Source organism: Oncorhynchus masou, chromosome 31 (genome assembly GCF_036934945.1).
Source record: "Oncorhynchus masou masou isolate Uvic2021 chromosome 31, UVic_Omas_1.1, whole genome shotgun sequence".
NCBI classification, from domain to species: domain Eukaryota; kingdom Metazoa; phylum Chordata; class Actinopteri; order Salmoniformes; family Salmonidae; genus Oncorhynchus; species Oncorhynchus masou.
Window position 1 is genome coordinate 178,091 of NC_088242.1, and position 16,975 is coordinate 195,065.

At 54.2% G+C, this 16,975-nt stretch overlaps 1 pseudogene; it reads left to right on the forward strand.

Annotated features, from left to right (window-relative positions):
- Window positions 1-2,083: 2,083 nt before the first annotated feature.
- LOC135524866 (protein jagged-1b-like) overlaps window positions 2,084-16,975 on the forward strand; it is a 125,554-nt pseudogene continuing 110,662 nt past the window's right edge.

A 16,975-nucleotide genomic window follows, 5' to 3' on the forward strand; every position in this document is an offset into this window, starting at 1 on the left:
CACACCACCTCAGTGTTAACAGTGGTCTTCCTACTGGACACACCACCTCAGTGTTAACAGTGGTCTTCCTACTGGGACACACCTCCTCAGTGTTAACAGTGGTCTTCCTACTAGGACACACCACCTCAGTGTTAACAGTGGTCTTCCTACTGGGACACACCACCTCAGTGTTAACAGTGGTCTTCCTACTGGGACACACCACCTCAGTGGTGGTCTTCCTACTGGGACACACCACCTCAGTGTTAACAGTGGTCTTCCTATAGGACACACCACCTCAGTGTTAACAGTGGTCTTCCTACTGGGACACACCACCTCAGTGTTAACAGTGGTCTTCCTATAGGACACACCACCTCAGTGTTAACAGTGGTCTTCCTACTGGGACACACCACCTCAGTGTTAACAGTGGTCTTCCTACTAGGACACACCACCTCAGTGTTAACAGTGGTCTTCCTATAGGACACACCACCTCAGTGTTAACAGTGGTCTTCCTATCACACCACCTCAGTAACAGTGGTCTTCCTACACCACCTCAGTGTTAACAGTGGTCTTCCTACTAGGACACACCTCCTCAGTGTTAACAGTGGTCTTCCTAGGGACACACCACCTCAGTGTTAACAGTGGTCTTCCTACTAGGACACACCACCTCAGTGTTAACAGTGGTCTTCCTACTGGGACACACCACCTCAGTGTTAACAGTGGTCTTCCTACTGGGACACACCACCTCAGTGTTAACAGTAAGGACACAGTGGTCTTCCTACTAGGACACACCACCTCAGTGTTAACAGTGGTCTTCCTACTGGGACACACCACCTCAGTGGTAACAGTGGTCTTCCTACTGGGACACACCACCTCAGTGGTAACAGTGGTCTTCCTACTAGGACACACCACCTCAGTGTTAACAGTGGTCTTCCTACTGGGACACACCACCTCAGTGTTAACAGTGGTCTTCCTACTGGGACACACCACCTCAGTGTTAACAGTGGTCTTCCTACTGGGACACACCTCCTCAGTGTTAACAGTGGTCTTCCTATAGGACACACCACCTCAGTGGTCTTCCTACTGGGACACACCACCTCAGTGGTAACAGTATAATTATGGTTCATAGACACATGATTGCTATGTACAACAGCTGTGGGATCAGTGGAGGCATTGAGACAGTTAGAGGGACATACATTAAGTTACTTACATTGTCTACCAATGCTCCTGGTGTAATGTACATTTGCTAAAGCATTATGATGACACAATGGTAGGGGGGTGTACTTATTGGCTGAATGGATTCAGGTGGCGTAGAGGGGTGTACTGATTGGCAGAATGGATTCAGGGGGCTTAGGGGGGTGTACTGATTGGCTGAGTGGATTCAGGTTGGGTAGGGGGGTGTATTTTTTATGTTTTAAATTTTATTTCACATTTATTTAACCAGGTAGGCCAGTTGAGAACAAGTTCTCATTTACAACTGCGACCTGGCCAAGATAAAGCAAAACAGTTCAACACAAACAACAAAACAGAGTTACACATGGAATAAAACAAACACACAGTCAATAACACAGTAGAACAAAAGAAACAATAAGTCTATATACAGTGAGTGAAATGAGGTAAGATTAGGGAGGTAAGGCAATAAATAGGCCATGGTGGCAAAGTATTTACAATATAGCAATTAAACAGTGTAATGGTAGATGTGCAGAAGATGAATGTGCAGGTAGAGATACGGGGGTGCAAAGGAGCTAAATAAATAAATAAATACAGTATGGGAATGAGGTAGATAGATGGGCTGTTTACAGATTGGCTATGAACAGGTGCAGTAATCTGTGAGCTGCTCTGACAGCTGGTGCTTAAAGTTACTGAGGGAGATATGAGTCTCCAGCTTCAGAGATTTTTGCAGTTCGTTCCAGTCATGGGCAGCAGAGAACTGGAAGGAAAGGCGGCCAAAGGAGGATTTGGCTTTGGGGGTGACCAGTGAGATATACCTGCTGGAGCGTGTGCTACGAGTGGGTGTTGCTATGGTGACCAGCGAGCTGAGATAAGGCGGGGCTTTACCTAGCAGAGACTTGTAGATAACCTGTAGCCAGTGGGTTTGGCGACGAGTATGAAGCGAGGGCCAACCAACGAGAGCGTACAGGTTGCAATGGTGAGTAGTGTTTTGGGCTTTGGTGACAAAACGGATGGCACTGTGATAGACTGCATCCAGTTTGTTGAGTAGAGTGTTGGAGGCTATTTTATATATGACATCACCGAAGTCGAGGATCGGTAGCCACTTTAAACAATGCTACCTTATATAATGTTACTTACCCTACATTATTCATCTCATATGTATACGTATATACTGTACTCTATCATCTACTGCATCCTTATGTAATACATGTATCACTAGCCACTTTAACTATGACACTTTGTTTACCAACTCATCTCATATGTATATACTGTACTCGATACCATCTACTGTATCTTGCCTATGCTGCTCTGTACCATCACTCATTCATATATCCTTATGTACATATTCTTTATCCCCTTACACTGTGTATAAGACAGTAGTTTAGGAATTGTTAGTTAGATTACTTGTTGGTTATTACTGCATTGTCGGAACTAGAAGCACAAGCATTTCACTACACTCGCATTAACATCTGCTAACCAGGTGTATGTGACAAATAAAATTTGATTTGATTTTGATTTAATTTAATTTGATTTTGATTTGGTCAGTTTTACAAGGGTATGTTTGGCAGCATGTGTGAAGGATGCTTTGTTGCGATAAAGGAAGCCAATTCTAGATTTAATTTTGAATTGGAGATGCTTAATGTGAGTCTGGAAGGAGAGTTTACAGTCTAACCAGACACCTAGGTATTTGTAGTTGTCCACATATTCTAAGTCAGAGCCGTCCAGAGTAGTGATGCTGGGCAGGCGGGCAGTTGCATGCAGCGATCGTTTGAAGATTATGCATTTAGTTTTACTAGCATTTAAAAGCAGTTGGCGGCCACGGAAGGAGAGTTGTATGGCATTGAAGCTCGTCTGGAGGTTAGTTAACACAGTGTCCAAAGAAGGACCATAAGTCAACAGAATGCTGTTGTCTGCGTAGAGGTGGATCAGAGAATCACCAGCAACGAGAGCGACATCATTGATGTACAGTATACAGAGAAGATAGTCACCCTGAGAATTGAACCTTGTGGCACCCCCATAGAGACTGCCAGAGGTCCGGACAACAGGCCCTCCGATTTGACACACTGAACTCTATCAGAGAAGTAGTTGGTGATTGACAGTCGAAAGCCTTGGCCAGGTCGATGAAGTCTGCTGCACAGTACTGTCTTTTATCGATAGTGGTTATGATAACGTTTAGTACCTTGAGTGTGGCTGAGGTGCACCCGTGACCAGCTCTGAAACCAGATTGCATAGCGGAGAAGGTACGGTGGGATTCTAAATGGTCGGTGACCTGTTTGTTACCTTGGCTTTCGAAGACCGTAGAAAGACAGGGTAGGATAGATATAGGTCTGTAGCAGTATGGGTATAGAGTGTCTCCCCTTTGAAGAGGGGGATGACCGCAGCTGCTTTCCAATCTTTGGGAATCTCAGACCACACGAAAGAGAGGTTGAACAGGCTAGTAATAGGGGTTGCAACAATTTGGGCAGATAATTTTAGAAAGAGAGGGACCATATTGTGTACTGATTGGCTGAGTGGATTCAGGGGGCGTTGTGGTGTGTACTGATTGGCTGATTGGATTCAGGGGGCGTAGGGGGGGTTGTACTGATTGGCTGATTGGATTCAGGGGTGTTGGGGGGTGTGCTGATTGGCTGAGTGGATTCAGTAGGTGTGGGGGGGTTTACAAAGGTCCTCTCTGCTCCCAGGTCCTCTCTGCTCCCAGGTCCTCTCCTCTCCCAGGTCCTCTCCTCTCCCAGGTCCTCTCTGCTCCCAGGTCCTCTCTGCTCCCAGGTTCTCTCTGCTCCCAGGTCCTCTCTGCTCCCAGGTCCTCTCCTCTCCAAGGTCCTCTCTGCTCCCAGGTCCTCTCCTCTCCAAGGTCCTCTCTGCTCCCAGGTCCTCTCTGCTCCCAGGTCCTCTCCTCTCCCAGGTTCTCTCTGCTCCCAGGTCCTCTCCTCTCCCAGGTCCTCTCCTCTCCCAGGTCCTCTCTCCTCTCCCATGTCCTCTCTCCTCTCCCAGGTCCTCTCTGCTCCCAGGTCCTCTCTCCTCTCCCAGGTCCTCTCCTCTCCCAGGTCCTCTCCTCTCCCAGGTCCTCTCCTCTCCCAGGTCCTCTCTGCTCTCAGGTCCTCTCTGCTCCCAGGTCCTCTCCTCTCCCAGGTCCTCTCTCCTCTCCCAGGTCCTCTCTGCTCTCAGGTCCTCTCTGCTCCCAGGTCCTCTCTCCTCTCCCAGGTCCTCTCTCCTCTCCCAGGTCCTCTCCTCTCCCAGGTCCTCTCCTCTCCCAGGTCCTCTCCTCTCCCAGGTCCTCTCTGCTCTCAGGTCCTCTCTGCTCCCAGGTCCTCTCCTCTCCCAGGTCCTCTCTGCTCCCAGGTCCTCTCCTCTCCCAGGTCCTCTCTCCTCTCCCAGGTCCTCTCTGCTCTCAGGTCCTCTCTGCTCCCAGGTCCTCTCTCCTCTCCCAGGTCCTCTCCTCTCCCAGGTCCTCTCTCCTCTCCCAGGTCCTCTCTGCTCTCAGGTCCTCTCTGCTCTCAGGTCCTCTCTGCTCCCAGGTCCTCTCCTCTCCCAGGTCCTCTCCTCTCCCAGGTCCTCTCTCCTCTCCCAGGTCCTCTCTCCTCTCCCAGGTCCTCTCTGCTCCCAGGTCCTCTCCTCTCCCAGGTCCTCTCTGCTCCCAGGTCCTCTCCTCTCCCAGGTCCTCTCTGCTCCCAGGTCCTCTCCTCTCCCAGGTCCTCTCTGCTCCCAGGTCCTCTCCTCTCCCAGGTTCTCTCTGCTCCCAGGTCCTCTCCTCTCCCAGGTCCTCTCCTCTCCCAGGTCCTCTCTCCTCTCCCATGTCCTCTCTCCTCTCCCAGGTCCTCTCTGCTCCCAGGTCCTCTCTCCTCTCCCAGGTCCTCTCCTCTCCCAGGTCCTCTCCTCTCCCAGGTCCTCTCCTCTCCCAGGTCCTCTCTGCTCTCAGGTCCTCTCTGCTCCCAGGTCCTCTCCTCTCCCAGGTCCTCTCTCCTCTCCCAGGTCCTCTCTGCTCTCAGGTCCTCTCTGCTCCCAGGTCCTCTCCCTCTCCCAGGTCCTCTCTCTCTCTCCCAGGTCCTCTCCTCTCCCAGGTCCTCTCCTCTCCCAGGTCCTCTCCTCTCCCAGGTCCTCTCTGCTCTCAGGTCCTCTCTGCTCCCAGGTCCTCTCCTCTCCCAGGTCCTCTCTCCTCTCCCAGGTCCTCTCTGCTCTCAGGTCCTCTCTGCTCCCAGGTCCTCTCTCCTCTCCCAGGTCCTCTCCTCTCCCAGGTCCTCTCCTCTCCCAGGTCCTCTCCTCTCCCAGGTCCTCTCTCCTCTCCCAGGTCCTCTCTGCTCTCAGGTCCTCTCTGCTCTCAGGTCCTCTCTGCTCCCAGGTCCTCTCCTCTCCCAGGTCCTCTCTCCTCTCCCAGGTCCTCTCTCCTCTCCCAGGTCCTCTCTGCTCCCAGGTCCTCTCCTCTCCCAGGTCCTCTCTGCTCCCAGGTCCTCTCCTCTCCCAGGTCCTCTCTGCTCCCAGGTCCTCTCCTCTCCCAGGTCCTCTCTGCTCCCAGGTCCTCTCCTCTCCCAGGTCCTCTCTGCTCCCAGGTCCTCTCCTCTCCCAGGTCCTCTCTCCTCTCCCAGGTCCTCTCTCCTCTCCCAGGTCCTCTCTGCTCCCAGGTCCTCTCCTCTCCCAGGTCCTCTCTCCTCTCCCAGGTCCTCTCTGCTCTCAGGTCCTCTCTGCTCCCAGGTCCTCTCTCCTCTCCCAGGTCCTCTCTGCTCTCAGGTCCTCTCTGCTCCCAGGTCCTCTCTGCTCCCAGGTCCTCTCCTCTCCCAGGTCCTCTCTCCTCTCCCAGGTCATCTCCTCTCCCAGGTCCTCTCTGCTCCCAGGTCCTCTCCTCTCCCAGGTCCTCTCTGCTCCCAGGTCCTCTCCTCTCCCAGGTCCTCTCTGCTCCCAGGTCCTCTCTGCTCCCAGGTCCTCTCCTCTCCCAGGTCCTCTCTGCTCCCAGGTCCTCTCCTCTCCCAGGTCCTCTCTGCTCCCAGGTCCTCTCCTCTCCCAGGTCCTCTCCTCTCCCAGGTCCTCTCTGCTCCCAGGTCCTCTCTGCTCCCAGGTCCTCTCTGCTCCCAGGTCCTCTCTGCTCCCAGGTCCTCCCTCTCCCAGTCCTCTCTGCTCCCAGGTCCTCTCTCCTCTCCCAGGTCCTCTCTGCTCCCAGGTCCTCTCTGCTCCCAGGTCCTCTCTGCTCCCAGGTTCTCTCCTCTCCCAGGTCCTCTCCTCTCCCAGGTCCTCTCTGCTCTCAGGTCCTCTCTGCTCCCAGGTCCTCTCTCCTCTCCCAGGTCCTCTCCTCTCCCAGGTCCTCTCCTCTCCCAGGTCCTCTCCTCTCCCAGGTCCTCTCTCTCCCAGGTCCTCTCTCCTCTCCCAGGTCCTCTCTGCTCTCAGGTCCTCTCTGCTCTCAGGTCCTCTCTGCTCCCAGGTCCTCTCCTCTCCCAGGTCCTCTCTCCTCTCCCAGGTCCTCTCTCCTCTCCCAGGTCCTCTCTGCTCCCAGGTCCTCTCCTCTCCCAGGTCCTCAGCTCCCAGGTCCTCTCCTCTCCCAGGTCCTCTCTGCTCCCAGGTCCTCTCCTCTCCCAGGTCCTCTCTGCTCCCAGGTCCTCTCCTCTCCCAGGTCCTCTCTGCTCCCAGGTCCTCTCCCTCCCAGGTCCTCTCCTCTCCCAGGTCCTCTCTCCTCTCCCAGGTCCTCTCTGCTCCCAGGTCCTCTCCTCTCCCAGGTCCTCTCTCCTCTCCCAGGTCCTCTCTGCTCTCCCAGGTCCTCTCTGCTCCCAGGTCCTCTCTCCTCTCCCAGGTCCTCTCTGCTCTCAGGTCCTCTCTGCTCCCAGGTCCTCTCTGCTCCCAGGTCCTCTCCTCTCCCAGGTCCTCTCTCCTCTCCCAGGTCATCTCCTCTCCCAGGTCCTCTCTGCTCCCAGGTCCTCTCCTCTCCCAGGTCCTCTCTGCTCCCAGGTCCTCTCCTCTCCCAGGTCCTCCCCCAGGTCCTCTCTGCTCCCAGGTCCTCTCCTCTCCCAGGTCCTCTCTGCTCCCAGGTCCTCTCCTCTCCCAGGTCCTCTCTTCTCCCAGGTCCTCTCCTCTCCCAGGTCCTCTCCTCTCCCAGGTCCTCTCTGCTCCCAGGTCCTCTCTGCTCCCAGGTCCTCTCTGCTCCCAGGTCCTCTCTGCTCCCAGGTCCTCTCCTCTCCCAGGTCCTCTCTGCTCCCAGGTCCTCTCTCCTCTCCCAGGTCCTCTCTGCTCCCAGGTCCTCTCTGCTCCCAGGTCCTCTCTGCTCCCAGGTTCTCTCCTCTCCCAGGTCCTCTCTGCTCCCAGGTCCTCTCTGCTCCCAGGTCCTCTCTGCTCCCAGGTCCTCTCTGCTCCCAGGTCCTCTCTGCTCCCAGGTCCTCTCTCCTCTCCCAGGTCCTCTCCTCTCCCAGGTCCTCTCTCCTCTCCCAGGTCCTCTCTCCTCTCCCAGGTCCTCTCTCCTCTCCCAGGTCCTCTCCTCTCCCAGGTCCTCTCCTCTCCCAGGTCCTCTCTCCTCTCCCAGGTCCTCTCCTCTCCCAGGTCCTCTCTGCTTCCAGGTCCTCTCCTCTCCCAGGTCCTCTCCTCTCCCAGGTCCTCTCTCCTCTCCCAGGTCCTCTCTCCTCTCCCAGGTCCTCTCCTCTCCCAGGTCCTCTCCTCTCCCAGGTCCTCTCTCCTCTCCCAGGTCCTCTCCTCTCCCAGGTCCTCTCTGCTCCCAGGTCCTCTCCTCTCCCAGGTCCTCTCTGCTCCCAGGTCCTCTCCGCTCCCAGGTCCTCTCCTCTCCCAGGTCCTCTCCTCTCCCAGGTCCTCTCTGCTCCCAGGTCCTCTCCTCTCCCAGGTCCTCTCTCCTCTCCCAGGTCCTCTCCTCTCCCAGGTCATCTCCTCTCCCAGGTCCTCTCTGCTCCCAGGTCCTCTCTGCTCCCAGGTCCTCTCTGCTCCCAGGTCCTCTCTGCTCCCAGGTCCTCTCTGCTCCCAGGTCCTCTCTGCTCCCAGGTCCTCTCTCCTCTCCCAGGTCCTCTCTCCTCTCCCAGGTCCTCTCTCCTCTCCCAGGTCCTCTCCTCTCCCAGGTCCTCTCCTCTCCCAGGTCCTCTCCTCTCCCAGGTCCTCTCTCCTCTCCCAGGTCCTCTCCTCTCCCAGGTCCTCTCTCCTCTCCCAGGTCCTCTCCTCTCCCAGGTCCTCTCTGCTCCCAGGTCCTCTCCTCTCCCAGGTCCTCTCCTCTCCCAGGTCCTCTCTCCTCTCCCAGGTCCTCTCTCCTCTCCCAGGTCCTCTCCTCTCCCAGGTCCTCTCTCCTCTCCCAGGTCCTCTCCTCTCCCAGGTCCTCTCTGTTCCCAGGTCCTCTCCTCTCCCAGGTCCTCTCTCCTCTCCCAGGTCCTCTCTGCTCCCAGGTCCTCTCTGCTCCCAGGTCCTCTCTGCTCCCAGGTCCTCTCTGCTCCCAGGTCCTCTCTCCTCTCCCAGGTCCTCTCTGCTCCCAGGTCCTCTCTCCTCTCCCAGGTCCTCTCTGCTCCCAGGTCCTCTCTGCTCCCAGGTCCTCTCTGCTCCCAGGTCCACTCCTCTCCCAGGTCCTCTCTGCTCCCAGGTCCTCTCTGCTCCCAGGTCCACTCCTCTCCCAGGTCCTCTCTGCTCCCAGGTCCTCTCTGCTCCCAGGTCCTCTCTGCTCCCAGGTCCTCTCTGCTCCCAGGTCCACTCCTCTCCCAGGTCCTCTCTCCTCTCCCAGGTCCTCTCTGCTCCCAGGTCCTCTCTGCTCCCAGATCCTCTCTGCTCCCAGGTCCACTCCTCTCCCAGGTCCTCTCTGCTCCCAGGTCCTCTCTCCTCTCCCAGGTCCTCTCTGCTCCCAGATCCTCTCTGCTCCCAGGTCCACTCCTCTCCCAGGTCCTCTCTGCTTCCAGGTCCTCTCTGCTCCCAGGTCCTCTCTCCTCTCCCAGGGCATCTCCTCTCCCATGTCCTCTCCTCTCCCAGGTCCTCTCTGCTCCCAGGTCCTCTCTGCTCCCAGGTCCTCTCCTCTCCCAGGTCCTCTCCTCTCCCAGGTCCTCTCTGCTCCCAGGTCCTCTCTCCTCTCCCAGGGCATCTCGTCTCCCAGGTCCTCTCCTCTCCCAGGTCCTCTCTGCTCCCAGGTCCTCTCTCCTCTCCCAGGGCATCTCGTCTCCCAGGTCCTCTCCTCTCCCAGGTCATCTCCTCTCCCAGGTCCTCTCTCCTCTCCCAGGTCCTCTCTGCTCCCAGGTCCTCTCCTCTCCCAGGTCCTCTCTCCTCTCCCAGGGCATCTCCTCTCCCAGGTCCTCTCTCCTCTCCCAGGGCATCTCCTCTCCCAGGTCCTCTCTCCTCTCCCAGGGCATCTCCTCTCCCAGGGCATCTCCTCTCCCAGGTCCTCTCTGCTCCCAGGTCCTCTCTGCTCCCAGGTTCTCTCCTCTCCCAGGTCCTCTCCTCTCCCAGGTCATCTCCTCTCCCAGGTCCTCTCTCCTCTCCCAGGTCCTCTCTCCTCTCCCAGGTCCTCTCTGCTCCCAGGTCCTCTCCTCTCCCAGGTCCTCTCTCCTCTCCCAGGGCATCTCCTCTCCCAGGTCCTCTCTCCTCTCCCAGGGCATCTCCTCTCCCAGGTCCTCTCTCCTCTCCCAGGGCATCTCCTCTCCCAGGTCCTCTCTGCTCCCAGGTCCTCTCTGCTCCCAGGTTCTCTCCTCTCCCAGGTCCTCTCCTCTCCCAGGTCATCTCCTCTCCCAGGTCCTCTCTCCTCTCCCAGGTCCTCTCTGCTCCCAGGTCCTCTCCTCTCCCAGGTCCTCTCTCCTCTCCCAGGGCATCTCCTCTCCCAGGTCCTCTCTCCTCTCCCAGGTTCTCTCCTCTCCCAGGTCCTCTCTCCTCTCCCAGGTCCTCTCCTCTCCCAGGTCCTCTCTCCTCTCCCAGGGCATCTCCTCTCCCAGGTTCTCTCCTCTCCCATGTCCTCTCTGCTCTCAGGTCCTCTCTGCTCTCATTGGCCAGTCAGTCTCTCCCAGCATGTGTCTTTAACCCTTTGTGTCTTCCCCCCACAGCAGAGCATGCGTGTCTGTCCAACCCCTGCTCTAATGGAGGGAGCTGTGTGGAGACCAGTCAGGGTTATGGGTGTGTATGTGGAGCGGGTTGGAGTGGACCCTCCTGTAGTATCAGTAAGTCTGTACACACACAGACACACACACACACACACACACACACACACACACACACACACACACACACACACACACACACACACACACACACACACACACACACACACGGCAGTCCATGAATGTGTCTCCCCTGTCTGCTAGATGTTGATGAGTGCTCTCCTAACCCCTGTAACCACGGTGGGACCTGTCAGGATCTGGTTCATGCTTATAGGTGTCTCTGTCCTCCTCAGTGGACCGGCAAGACCTGTCGCATAGGTGAGATACACACATTCTCTATCTGTCTCTCTCTCTCCCTCAGTTTCCCTCTCTCTCACTCTGTCTCTCTCTCCCTCTGTCTCCCTCTCACTCTGTCTCCCTCTCACTCTGTCTCCCTCTCCCTCTGTCTCTCCCTCTGTCTCCCTCTCCCTCAGTCTCCCTCTCCCTCTGTCTCCCTCTCCCTCTGTCTCCCTCTCCCTCTGTCTCCATCTGTCTCCCTCCCCCTCTCTCTCTCTCCCTCTGTCTCCCTCTCCCTCAGTTTCCCTCTCTCTCCCTCTGTCTCTCTCTCCCTCTCTCTCTCTCCCTCTGTCTCTCTCTCCCTCTGTCTCTCTCTCCCTCTGTCTCTCCCTCTCCCTCTGTCTCTCCCTCTGTCTCTCTCTCCTTCTGTCCCTCTCCCTCTGTCTCTCTCCCTCTCCCTCTGTCTCTCTCCCTCTCTCTCTGTCTCTCTCCCTCTCCCTCTCTCTCTCTCTCTCTTTCTATCCCTACCTCTGTCTCTCTCTCTCTCTCTCTCCCTCTCCCCCTCTCTCTCTCTCTCTCTCTCTCTCTCTCTATCCCTACCTCTGTCTCCCTCTCTCTCTCTCCCTCTGTCTCTCTCTCCCTCCCCCCCCCTCTCTCTCTCTCTCTCTCTCTCTCTCTCTCTCTCTGTCTCTCTCTCTCTCTGTCTCTCTCTCCCTCTGTCTCTCTCTCCCTCTGTCTCTCTCTCTATGTCTCTCTCCCTCTCTCTCTCCCTCTGTCTCTCTCTCTCCTTCTGTCCCTCTCCCTCTGTCTCTCTCCCTCTCCCTCTGTCTCTCCCTCTGTCTCCCCCCCTCTCTCTCTCTCTCTCTCTCTCTCTCTGTCTCTCTCTCCCTCTGTCTCTCTCTCCCTCTGTCTCTCTCTCCCTCTGTCTCTCTCTCTCTGTCTCTCTCTCTCCCTCTCTCTCTCTCCCTCTGTCTCTCCCCCCCCTCTCTCTCTCTCTCTCTCTCTCTCTCTCTCTCCCTCTCTCCTCTCTCCCTCTCCTCTCTCCCTCTGTCTTGCTCTCCCTCTCTCTCTCTCTCCCTCTGTCTTGCTCTCTCTCCCTCTCTCTCTCCCTCCCCCCTCTCTCTCTCCCTCTGTCTCTTCTCTTCTTTCTACTCCTCTACAACCTCATTTTCTCAGGATCTCTGGATTTCTCTATTGCCTTCATTCACTGTGTCTTTGACTTTAACATGTACTTTATGAACATTGAGTGTAGGAAGTGGACTCATAATGATTATCTGTCTTCACTCGAACAATGCTGTGTTATCTGCCTCCTCTCCAGATGCCAACGAATGCAACAGCAAGCCCTGTGTCAACGCCAACTCCTGCCGCAACCTGATTGGTGGATACTTCTGCGAGTGTGACGCTGGTTGGACGGGGCTGAACTGTGACGTCAGTGAGTAGAACTGAGACTGTTCTGTTTAGCTGCAGCGCTGTAGCTCTAGAACACCTGTCTCTGTAGCTCTAGAACACCTGTCTCTGTAGCTCTAGAACACCTGTCTCTGTAGCTCTAGAACACCTGTCTCTGTAGCTCTAGAACACCTGTCTCTGTAGCTCTAGAACACCTGTCTCTGTAGCTCTAGAACACCTGTCTCTGTAGCTCTAGAACACCTGTCTCTGTAGCTCTAGAACACCTGTCTCTGTAGCTCTAGAACACCTGTCTCTGTAGCTCTAGTACACCTGTCTCTGTAGCTCTAGAACACCTGTCTCTGTAGCTCTAGTACACCTGTCTCTGTAGCTCTAGTACACCTGTCTCTGTAGCTCAAGTACACCTGTCTCTGTAGCTCTAGAACACCTGTCTCTGTAGCTCTAGAACACCTGCCTCTGTAGCTCTAGAACACCTGCCTCTGGGGATCTATAACACCTGTCTCTGTAGCTCTAGAACACCTGTCTCTGTAGCTCTAGAACACCTGCCTCTGTAGCTCTAGAACACCTGCCTCTGTAGCTCTAGAACACCTGCCTCTGTAGCTCTAGGACACCTGTCTCTGTAGCTCTAGAACACCTGTCTCTGTAGCTCTAGAACACCTGCCTCTGGGGATCTATAACACCTGTCTCTGTAGCTCTAGAACACCTGTCTCTGTAGCTCTAGAACACCTGCCTCTGTAGCTCTAGAACACCTGCCTCTGTAGCTCTAGGACACCTGTCTCTGTAGCTCTAGAACACCTGTCTCTGTAGCTCTAGAACACCTGCCTCTGGGGATCTATAACACCTGTCTCTGTAGCTCTAGAACACCTGTCTCTGTAGCTCTAGAACACCTGTCTTTGTAGCTCTAGAACACCTGCCTCTGGGGATCTATAACACCTGTAGTAGGGCACTACATAAGGACTAGGATTCACAGGGTAGTAGGGCACTACATAAGGACTAGGAGTCACAGGGTGGTAGGACACTACATAAGGACTAGGAGTCACAGGGTGGTAGGACACTACATAAGGACTAGGATTTACAGGGTGGTAGGACACTACATAAGGACTAGGATTCACAGGGTAGTAGGGCACTACATGAGGACTAGGATTCACAGGGTGGTAGGACACTACATAAGGACTAGGATTCACAGGGTGGTAGGACACTACATAAGGACTAAGATTCACAGGGTATTAGGACACTACATAGGGACTAGGATTCACAGGGTGGTAGGACACTACATAGGGACTAGGATTCACAGGGTGGTAGGGCACTACATAAGGACTAGGATTCACAGGGTAGTAAGACACTACATAAGGACTAGGATTTACAGGGTGGTAGGACACTACATAGGGACTAGGATTCACAGGGTGGTAGGACACTACATAAGGACTAGGATTCACAGGGTGGTAGGACACTACATAGGGACTAGGATTCACAGGGTAGTAAGACACTACATAAGGACTAGGATTCACAGGGTGGTAGGACACTACATAAGGACTAGGATTCACAGGGTGGTAGGACACTACATAGGGACTAGGATTCACAGGGTAGTAAGACACTACATAGGGACTAGGATTCACAGGGTAGTAAGACACTACATAAGGACTAGGATTCACAGGGTGGTAGGACACTACATAGGGACTAGGATTCACAGGGTGGTAGGACACTACATAGGGACTAGGATTCACAGGGTAGTAAGACACTACATAAGGACTAGGATTCACAGGGTGGTAGGACACTACATAGGGACTAGGATTTACAGGGTGGTAGGACACTACATAGGGACTAGGATTCACAGGGTGGTAGGACACTACATAAGGACTAGGATTCACAGGGTGGTAGGACACTACATAGGGACTAGGATTTACAGGGTGGTAGGACACTACATAGGGACTAGGATTCACAGGGTGGTAGGACACTACATAAGGACTAGGATTCACAGGGTAGTAGGGCACTACATGAGGACTAGGATTCACAGGGTAGTAAGACACTACATAAGGACTAGGATTCACAGGGTGGTAGGACACTACATAAGGACTAGGATTCACAGGGTGGTAGGGCACTACATAAGGACTAGGATTCACAGGGTGGTAGGACACTACATAGGGACTAGGATTCACAGGGTAGTAGGACACTACATAAGGACTAGGATTCACAGGGTGGTAGGACACTACATGAGGACTAGGAGTCACAGGGTGGTAGGACACTACATAAGGACTAGGATTCACAGGGTGGTAGGACACTACATAGGGACTAGGATTCACAGGGTAGTAAGACACTACATAGGGACTAGGATTCAGAGGGTGGTAGGACACTACATAAGGTCTAGGATTCACAGGGGGGTAGGGCACTACATAAGGACTAAGATTCACAGGGTGGTAGGACACTACATAGGGACTAGGATTCACAGGGTAGTAAGACACTACATAGGGACTAGGATTCAGAGGGTGGTAGGACACTACATAAGGACTAGGATTCACAGGGTGGTAGGACACTACATAAGGAATGGGATGATTCCTTTAAGGGGGAAGGCACTTTATTTTAAGGAGGGTGAACAATTCATTACTACATTATCACAGACAAAGTTGATTATCTTGTTTAATACGTGCTAGTAGATAACAGCTGATACAACATCTTTGGTTTCCTGTGTATCTTGATTATCTTGTTTAATACGTGCTAGTCGATAAAAGCTGATACGTCATCTTTGTTTTCCTGTGTATCTTGATTATCTTGTTTAATACGTGCTAGTCGATAAAAGCTGATACGTCATCTTTGTTTTCCTGTGTATCTTGATTATCTTGTTTAATACGTGCTAGTCGATAACAGCTGATACGTCATCTTTGTTTTCCTGTGTAGATCTCAACGACTGTAAAGACCAGTGCCACCACGGAGGAACCTGCATGGTATGTTGTCTCTCCCTCTCTGCATCTCTAGCTCTCTCTACAATTCATTTCAATTTAAGGGGCTTTATTGGTATGGGAAACATATGTTAACATTGCCAAAGCAAGTGAAGTAGATAATATACAAAAGTGAAATAATCAATAAAAATTAACATTAAACATTACAAAATAAATCAATGTAAATATGGGTTGTATTTACAATGGTGTTTGTTCTTCGCTGGTTGACCTTTTCTTATGGCAACAGGTCACAAATCTTGCTGCTGTGATGCACACTGTGGTATTTCACCCAGTAAATATGGGAGTTTATCAAAACTGGGTTTGTTTTCGAATTCTCTGTGGGTCTGTGTAATCTGAGGGAAATGTGTGTCTCTAATTTGGTCATACATTTGACAGGAGGTTAGGAAGTGCAGCTCAGTTTCCACCTCATTTTGTGGGCAGTGAGCACATAGCCTGTCTTCTCTTGAGAGCCATGTCTGCCTCCGGTGGCCTTTCTCAATAGCAAGGCTATGCTCGCTGAGTCTGTACATAGTCAAAGCTTTCCTTAAGTTTGGGTCAGTCACAGTGGTCAAGTATTCTGCCGCTGTGTACTCTCTGTGTAGGGCCAAATAGCATTCTAGTTTGCTCTGTTTTTTTGTTAATTCTTTCCAATGTGTCAAGTAATTATCTTTTTGTTTTCTTGTGATTTGGTTTGGTCTAATTGTGCTGCTGTCCTGGGGCTCTGTTCACAAACACAAACACACCATACAGAGCCCCAGGACAGCAGCACAATTAGACCCAACCAAATCACAAGAAAACAAAAAGGACCAGCTTGCTTAGGGGACTCTTCTCCAGGTTCATCTCTCTGTAGGTGATGGCTTTGTTATGGAAGGTTTGTGAATCGACATGAATCTGTGTGAACACTTGTTTATGTTTAGTTTGTCTTTTTGTCCTGGTTTCTTTTCCTTACACAAACTAAATATCAAACTGTTGTAAAGCATTTTTTCTGTGGAAGCTGAACACCCTGTTGGGTTGTAAAGTTGTTCTGGAATTCCTCAATAAAATGAAATATAAGGAATGGAGGGATAGTGGAGGGAGGGAGAGGCACGCAGGGCGAAGTGAGGGAGGGGGAGGGTTGGAGAGGGGAGGGGGGAGAGGGGGGGCGAAGAGAGGGAGGGAGAGGCACACAGGGTGAAGAGAGGGAGGGAGAGGCACGCAGGGTGAAGAGAGGGAGGGAGAGGCACGCAGGGTGAAGATAGCGAGGGAGAGGCACGTTGAAGAGAGGGAGGGAGAGGCACGCAGGGTGAAGAGGGGAGGGAGAGGCACGCAGGGTGAAGAGAGGGAGGGAGAGGCACGCAGGGTGAAGAGAGGGAGGGGAGGCACGCAGGGTGAAGAGAGGGAGGGAGAGGCACGCAGGGTGAAGAGAGGGAGGGAGGGGCACACAGGGTGAAGAGAGGGAGGGAGGGGCACGCAGGGTGAGATAGCGAGGGAGAGGGTTGGAGATGGAGGGAGGGAGAGGGTTGGAGATGGGAGGGGGAGAGGCACACAGGGCGAAGAGAGGGAGGGAGAGGCACACAGGGTGAAGAGAGGGAGGGATAGGCACGCAGGGTGAAGATGGAGGGAGAGGGTTGGAGAGCGGAGGGAGGGAGAGGGTTGGAGAGCGGAGGGAGGGAGAGGGTTGGAGATGGGAGGGGGGAGAGGCACACAGGGCAAAGAGAGGGAGGGAGAGGCACACAGGGCGAAGAGAGGGAGGGATAGGCACGCAGGGTGAAGATAGCGAGGGAGAGGGTTGGAGAGCGGAGGGAGGGAGAGGGTTGGAGATGGGAGGGGGGAGAGGCACACAGGGCAAAGAGAGGGAGAGAGAGGCACGCAGGGCGAAGAGAGGGAGGGAGAGGGTTGGAGATGGGAGGGAGGGAGAGAGAGGCACGCAGGGCGAAGAGAGGGAGGGAGAGGGTTGGAGATGGGAGGGAGGGAGAGGCACACAGGGCGAAGAGATGGAAGGAGAGGGTTGGAGAGGGGAGGGGGGAGAGGCACGCAGGGCGAAGAGAGGGAGGGAGAGGCACGCAGGGCGAAGAGAGGGAGGGAGAGGCACACAGGGTGAAGGAGGGGAGGGAGGGACACAGGGTGAAGAGGAGGGAGAGCACGCAGGGTGAAGAGAGGGAGGGAGAGGCACGCAGGGTGAAGAGAGGGAGGGAG